Genomic DNA, 7,881 nt, shown 5'->3' with positions numbered 1-7,881 from the left:
TTTTCAGTATAATGATACTTATTTCTTAGCAATCTCAGCGCAAAAAAAATAATATCAAGTAAATGTAATTTGCAATATGTTCAATCTCTTTACGATTAATTCTTATTTTTATATCCTCACTAATAATATTCTGGAAAATTAGTAATATAAATAATGTTGAATGAACTGTTGCAAAATTGTTGCAATTGACGCAAACCGATGGAACTGACGTGGCACTGAAGTGAGAATGTAACGTGCATTTTACATCTTTGTAAATGGCTCTTTAACGTCGATATCACGAAACACGCGAGGTACAACTCTGTGAGGATAAAGCGGAAAACATCTTCTCGCGGGGCAGAGAGTCGCGCGAACCAAATGTCTTTCAGTTCGAGAGTGCTTCGTGTAGACTGTAGAGGTACGAATTCCCAGGCGCCAGGACGTTTGCGTGAGTTGAAGAAGTGAAAAGAGTGTTTCCGCGTCCTTCAGAAACGACGACGGCGCGCGATTCCAGATCGCCTCGAGTGGAGTCGCCGCGAACAGAATTGTACGCTTATTATAGTTTCCGCGGCGGAATAATCATCGTTCGGCGAAAACGAATAGCGGTTTTGAACTTGCTGGAAGTTGGAAGACGAACTCGCCGCGTCGCCCGGGGACATCGCGAATTCACCTCTCACTGGAGTAACGGATGTCAGTTCCGGGACACCGCCAGTTGTCAAAAGTATTCGTGAAACGTCTATCACGCTTGCCTTGTAAAATCCGCTCGAAATCGAAACTTGGACGGGATGGTTACATTCAGAGAAAAAGACATAGTGGTGGCAACTATGAAGGTGACAACAGTGCAGAAAGATTGATTTCACTGAAATAATTAAAAATTTAGCTACATACAGATCTGAAAGTAATTTTGTTGAAGTAATTACGAAGAATAATATTTTTCGTCTGTGAAATTATTTACAGGCTTTGTGAGATACTTACTAGCATCAGATTATGAAGTTTTCGAGATATTGGAAATAAAATGTTGGGATTTAAGTATATTTCCAATATTTCACATTCAGTATCTCGAAAATTGTCCATTTTTGGACCTTCTTTACTTATAAAAACTTTTGATCAGAACATCACGATCTACATTATAGTAAAATTTCTATCAATTCGACTGAGATCCATTTTCCGTAAGATTTATGCGTCCTTTAAACCGAATTATTTAAGCACTAAATATCCAGCATTTAACGCTTTTATTTCCTAGTCGTTGTGTATTATGTTACGGTCTCAAAAGATATTTTGTTTAAAAATAATTATATTATATATAAAAGGCAAGCACAATGAGCAATGCTGCAAAAAAAATTTTGTAACAATCAGCTTTAGCTTCCTACATAATTGTTTGGATATTTCAACAAAATTATTTTTAAATCTGTATCTACCAAAATTTTTAGATACTTTAGCAAAACTGTTCTTCCCACGTAAGCAAATTTTATATATGTAGAATTAATACATAATTATTGCAATTCTGAAACAGTTTCTTTAAGTATTAATAATTGTGCAATTATAAAATAGTTTCTTTAAGTGTTAATAACAGTACATTAATTTATTCAATTATGTGCATACATTAATTCTATATATAAAACTTGTATATTTGTCGCCTTTATAATTTTTTGCCATTACTATGTTTTCTTCTGAGTGAGGGCACAGGATCACTTCAAAGATCACTTCAAGGATCACTTCAAGGATCACAGTCCATGTACAAATAAAAAGAAAAAAAAATCAATTCACATTCTATTACATGTGAAGGATAGCATTAAATAAATAAATAAATACTTCGCTCCTTCATAAGTGGAGGGAAAAAAAACATCATGTCTTACAAATGTCATAAAAGATATCAAAATACCCGAATGCTATCTGATTCGATCACAATGCATCAGTTTACAAGTTGTACATCAACTGATAGCGACACGAAAATTAATCGTCATCGTTTGCTCTACCATTCATCCGAGGAAGGAAGTGGCTGTTTAAAAAAAAAAACCCAAAGAAAAGATAAATTACAAAGATCAATCGTAAGGATTAGAAAGAAGAAAGGCTCGCCCTCTCGGTTATCCGTGCCCTATCATCACACCTGTCCGCAGCCCGTCCCGGTCTTTCTGACCGTAGAAAAAAAAAAAAGACATTCCGCCTCCCACGATTTATCAAGGGAAGGGGAAGGGAGTCGAATCAGCCGGATGCTGCCGGTCGGCCGACTCTCTGAAGGGTACCAACGCGCTCAAGTAGGTGGGCGGGTAGTCGAATAGAACGCAGTGGTATCGCAGGTAAAAGAACGCGCTTGGCGTACGAAGGTGCGGCCGTAGAGTGCGACGCGACGCGACGCGACGCGACGCGATCGCGATCGCGATCGCGAGTGGGAGAGGAAAAGGCGGCGGTGCGGCGAGTTTAGTTCGCGCGTCGTACCGAGGTCGTCGAGGGGGGCTCCGTCGTCGCAGGTGAAACGCTCTCTCAGGAGAACGGACTCAGTCGTGGCCGCGCGATCGCGCTTAGACGATATTTACCTGCCTGCGCGCGGAGATCCCGGCAGGAGCGTATATCGTCCGCACGCTCCGTCCCGCAGAGCGTCCCCCGAGAGCCCCCCTCGGAAGTGGGTCCAAAGGCCCTGCGTACGCACCGTACGCACGCACGCACGCAACACGGCGAATGCGCCGCCTATGAGGTAGGAGAACCCGCGTGTTATTTTTCCCTCCTCGGGAATATACAAAACGTTCGTCTCCGGACGCACGCTGGACGAATCGCGACTTCGAGGAGGTCCGTCCGACGCGAAACTCGCAAAACGTATTTCCTGTCGAAAAATATTACGGTTTATCGCGATACGGATTCGATCCTCCGATCTCGCGAGCTTTCCTCCAGCAGTGACCGGTCGACTCTCTTCGCGCGACTTACGGCACCGTGGAGATGGAAAGCAAGGAATTCCATGGACGACGGAAAGAAAATTCTATTCGATTTCGTTTCCGCAATTCGATTTACGAGAATCTTGGCGGACGCTCCTGACCGGTTGTTCGCGGTTGAATTTTTTCTTTTTTTTTTCCTCCCCCCCCCCCTCCTCCCCACAGGAAGGTGCCTATCTCGCGCTCGCTTTTAGCGTTGGTCTGTCACCGCCGTGAGCGGTGATCTCAACGCTGACAGAGTCGGACGAATCGAGGTCGAGCGAGAGTTTCCGACACGGTGCGTGGTCCGCGGCTCACCGTGCGGAGAATTCGACGGAGGTCGTCGACTGTCAGCGCGAAAGACGCGCTCATTAATTCCGGATGGGGAAGAGCCAGTAGGGCTGCGCCCCCGGTAGCGATTTTGTGAGCGTGAGTAAGCTGCACTCGCGAGCACTCGCGAGCGCTCGCGTCGGTGCCCCGCACGCTACATAGGCGTTACCCCGCTCGCGTAGAAAACTCGTTGACCTTCGCGCCTGCGGACGTTGCTGGAATACGAAAGCGAGCGGCGAGTCCGACTGAAAAATCTCCCCCTTCCGACGATTTCGGTAATCCCAAGAATACCTACCTTGTCGTCAAAGGACACGCTGGAATTAACGGAGGAACGCAACGGAGGAGACGCCAAAGTGAGACTTTCATTTTTGTCAAGCGTGTCCCAAAGGAACCCGTCAAGTCGCAAGAAAGTCAAAATGACTTGATTTTTACATCGTAAAAGTCAAAATGATAATCTTTTGCTATAAAATTTCTCGACTGTTCATTGACTAAGAATATAAAAATTAAGTCATTTTGATTTTTTTTTGTTGACTTTTACGTGTTCCTTGGGTGAACGATATTTTCAATAATTCTTAAGTAATATTATTTCTATTAGAATGCGTTATACGAAAGTTAAAAGCGGAAACAAAAAACGGCCTCTTACGTCTTCATAAAAAAAAAAAAAAAAAAAATATTAGACATCCGATTTCAAAGATATATAATAATAGGTGGCTTGCGTTCCTTTCTCCTTTATCCTTATAGGGGGTATCGCATATTCGCAGTAAGTGTATCGACCTTTCGCTAGATACTTACTATCGTAACGGACTCGGATACGAGGTGTTCATTCCTTCCATCTCAAGGTTTCGATCTGGGAAAACAGAGTGTCACAGGCCCTGAAAGATGTGGAATTCATTCGTATTTCTGTCCAGTTTAACATCAAGCAATTTGTATTATTTTAATACACTCATCCAACCTCCGTCAAGATGGTTGACAAAGTGAATCCGCTGCATGGCACTCTCATCCGCAACATAAATTTTAAAATATCGCGTACTTGTCAACCCGACAGTTTAAGCTCAACTTCGGTAGTTTAGGATGAAATCTAGAAAACAAAATACAAATCTGTTTTACCTACGCGGAGGCAAATATGCGGAAATAAATGTGATATATTTCGGGTAGATGAGTCACTTTGACAGGCGCCACGTGAGTGGTATTAAAATAGTTACGTGGCCGATAACGCGATATCGATATCGATGTAAACTAGGAAACCGCGGAAATAGATACAGACTAGGAGTCTTAGATAAGAACGTTGCTCAAATAGTCTATTTGCAACAAGCAAACACCGTTTATTTTATTTACTCGATATTTCTAAATCACACTTGATTTGATATATATTTCTGAACTTTGCGCAGTAAGTTTTTTCTCTTATTCTTCTTACTCCGAGACATATTCGTTTCTAACTGTCGCCTTTCCGACGGATATAAACATTCGGGGCTCATAATTTCATCGCAACACACCCTCGATATTTACGCTTCTATTGTCACACGCTTTGCCCTAAACTTTGTTTTATCAGCACTTAACTTTAAGTTGTTTACACGCAGATAAATATCATTCTATCTCTAAGAAAAGTGATTACTAAATTTAGCGTCTTCCTTTTAAGTAATGGTTATCTTTAACAAAGAATATTTTCTCGATAATAATTTTAAAATATGTTTATTACAAATTTTAGAAAGACTCATTTATTGTGTGCTTAAAAACAACAATTTATAAAATTAATTGAAGGAGCGACTTTATATACTATAATAAGCAAATCGAATTTGTTTTAATTTAATAATCTTGATTGAAGAATATAAAACTTACTAGGAATATACAATATATTTTAAATAAATTTAAATGCTGATGAAATTATGATAGATTTTCGCGGACGTGTTAACTTTTGAAATACTTAATACTAGTAATTAATTATTACTTACGTACAGTGAGTATTTTTTCTGTGTGTACAGATGTAGATCGTGGAATGTTCGATCGATGCGCGATAACCTGTTTTTAAAGAATTCTGCTGTGTTCCGTTTGATTGGCGACGCTCTGTATAGTAATTCCAGTATAGTAATCGATCAATGGATCGATAATCAACATTTACACTTTCAAATGTACAATCTACACGCGTCCTTGTGCTTCGTATATTCATCGGTGATGGATGAATCAAGCATATATGTCGTTCAAAAGATTGCGATGATCCAAGCAGGAAAGCTCCATAGAAAAGCAAACGGATTCGATAGACGCTCGGAAAGTATGATATAAGCGATATCAAGTGAAAAGATTCAACGATCATCGAGTGCAGTATTCGAAAGAAGATAAAAGTTTTCCGATAGCACGTACTATCGACAGTTTATACAGATTGACATCCTTCTTTGTCTCACTTCATAACGGCGATTGATACATATTTTCCCAATTGGAATTTTTCGAAACTGCTACTTACTGCTATATTGTTTAGTATCTTCCAGTGTGAATTCGAGGGAATAAAAAATAAATTGAAGAGTATAAAAAATTAAATTATATTAAAAAAATATGAGTGTGTGTGGATTTGATATCATGTTTATATAATTCTCATCATTCTCATGGTGTAGATATAAACATCAGCATGGTATGAACTTAATATCATGGGTGTGAATTTAATACCATGATTTGGCACCATTAACCCCAGATACGGCTATGAAAACTATAAGTTCTAAAGCGTTTGAAGTTCACAGAATGCAAGTGAATCTCCATCTTATGACGATCGATACACTGAAAAAAAAATATATCAATAGCATTATTTTAATTAAAAATAATCTTGTTGATTTATATATATAATATATTAATATATATATTGTAATAACAATATTAAAATGAAATAAAGTTTTATCAAACTAAAAGTATGATGTATTTGTTTCAATAATAGAATTAATGAATTAATGAAATTATTTTCAATAAAAATAATGCTGTTAATATAACATTTTTTCAGTATAGAGGCTAAGTGTTTTTCCTTATAATTTAGAACTTCATAGTACCAATCGTACACAAATTTTGTTTATCCAAATAACCCGTTGCTGTTGTCAAGAGTTAAATTCATGTTTATATCAACACCAACAGCGGTGATAATTATATTTTTAATAACCATGATATTAAATCCTCATATTTTTTTAAATATTATAGATAATGATTCAAATTGTAAAATTAATTTGTCGATTACTTTCTGTTTCGACAAAGTCGCAGAAATTTTCATGAAGACATCTGAGACAAATACACTGTATTTACAAATGTAAATACACTGGAAAAAGGGTCTGGTTGCATTAATTAGAATTCTAGTTGAAAATGGACAAATGAAAATTTTCTATTAAGCCTATTATAATTCTGAGTTGAGCTAATCAGAATTCTGATTGATGTGATGAGAATTTTCTAGTTGGTTGATTTTCAATCAGAAATTCTCATTACATCGACTGGTCGAGGAAAAAAGCGTGGAAAGACGCTGTGCTACGCCACTGGCATCCGCTACGACGCGAGAGGTGCGCGACGCGTATCCAACGGGCGCGTGTCCCAGCTTCTACGCGGAACAGGATACGCACGGGCACGCATCTCCCAGGGAACGCCACGCATCTCACCCGCGGCGCCGTATCGATTTTCGAATTAGTCGCTCGAGAAAATTTTACTACGGCGCCAAAGAGAGGCGCTAATCGACAGCGATACGCGTTCGCGCGACGATCATCGCGTGGGACGCGCGGTTTAACGCGCGTTCTCGCTTTATTCGAATTTCTAGTTTCCCCATTATTTATCTGTAGCGGTCGATTCACCGTGCGATTCACGCGGAGCGCGAAATTTACGGTAATGACACTGTAAAATCGTGTCCGTAAGCGCGTAGGTCGAGACACGTGGAGATCGTTTTTGTTGCCGTCGGTAGGGCACCAAGTGCGATAGCGTTTTTGCCTCTTCTTCGATAGCGGGATTTCAATACAACAGCCACGCTATTTTCTTCATTTTACAATCGCGTACGTCGCGTACGACGGTCTCATGAATTAGATTTTGTACTTTTGAATAAATAATCCACATTTCTTTTTACGTGTACGCGGATTTTTAAATCATTTTATATTAAATTTATTCTTTTACTAATAGTTTATGAATTATAAACGGTGCAGAATTTACAAGTTTTTCCGCGAATTGAGCATTATAAATGTCAATTTTAAAAACTGTAAAATTAAATCGGGATTATCTGACGGAAAAAATCTTCTTATTCGTTTTAATCTTTCAAATGAATTTTTCCTTAATAAAATTAAATGTTTAAACTTGAATGTTCGTAAATCGAAGACAGTAAAGTCGTTTTGTAATATTTTTAACGCATAAAAAAATAATACGCCTTTGTCGCTGAAAAATACGCTGAAAAAGTCTTCTTACGTGGCTTACAACGTAAACGTTAAAAGTACCTTTCAATATCAATTATCGCAAATATGCTTCAAATTGATACATAGTGGTATCCAAATATGAAGGAAATACGTGAGACTCTGAATTAATATAAATTAAGAAGTTCTACATGATTGTTATAATACAAGTGCAATTTAGCAGATTGTACAGATTGTAGCCTGCGTTTCGTAGCTTCGGCTTTTCGGCCCTTAAAACGACGAAATTGCACGCTGCGGCCAATACGGTATACACGTCGATGCGG

At 38.9% G+C, this 7,881-nt stretch overlaps 1 protein-coding gene across 5 annotated transcripts in view; it reads left to right on the top strand.

Moving 5' to 3' along the window:
- The window catches only part of LOC108756241, a 35,798-nt gene that overhangs the window by 2,453 nt on the left and 25,464 nt on the right, over positions 1-7,881 (top strand). For 2 of the 5 annotated variants that reach the window (XM_018499881.1, XM_018499886.1), the window contains exon 1: positions 2,277-2,668. The exons of 1 other annotated variant lie outside the window; for it this stretch is intronic. The gene's annotated coding sequence lies outside the window, so the exon portion shown is untranslated. Of the gene's footprint in view, positions 1-2,276; positions 2,669-3,211; positions 3,309-3,366; positions 3,563-7,881 lie in introns of those variants that run through there. 2 more of the 5 variants (XM_018499885.1, XM_018499883.1) reach the window with 2 other exon arrangements.

Source organism: Trachymyrmex septentrionalis, unplaced genomic scaffold (genome assembly GCF_001594115.1).
Source record: "Trachymyrmex septentrionalis isolate Tsep2-gDNA-1 unplaced genomic scaffold, Tsep1.0 scaffold97, whole genome shotgun sequence".
In the NCBI taxonomy this organism is placed as follows: domain Eukaryota; kingdom Metazoa; phylum Arthropoda; class Insecta; order Hymenoptera; family Formicidae; genus Trachymyrmex; species Trachymyrmex septentrionalis.
This window is presented reverse-complemented; position numbering and strand designations above follow the sequence as displayed.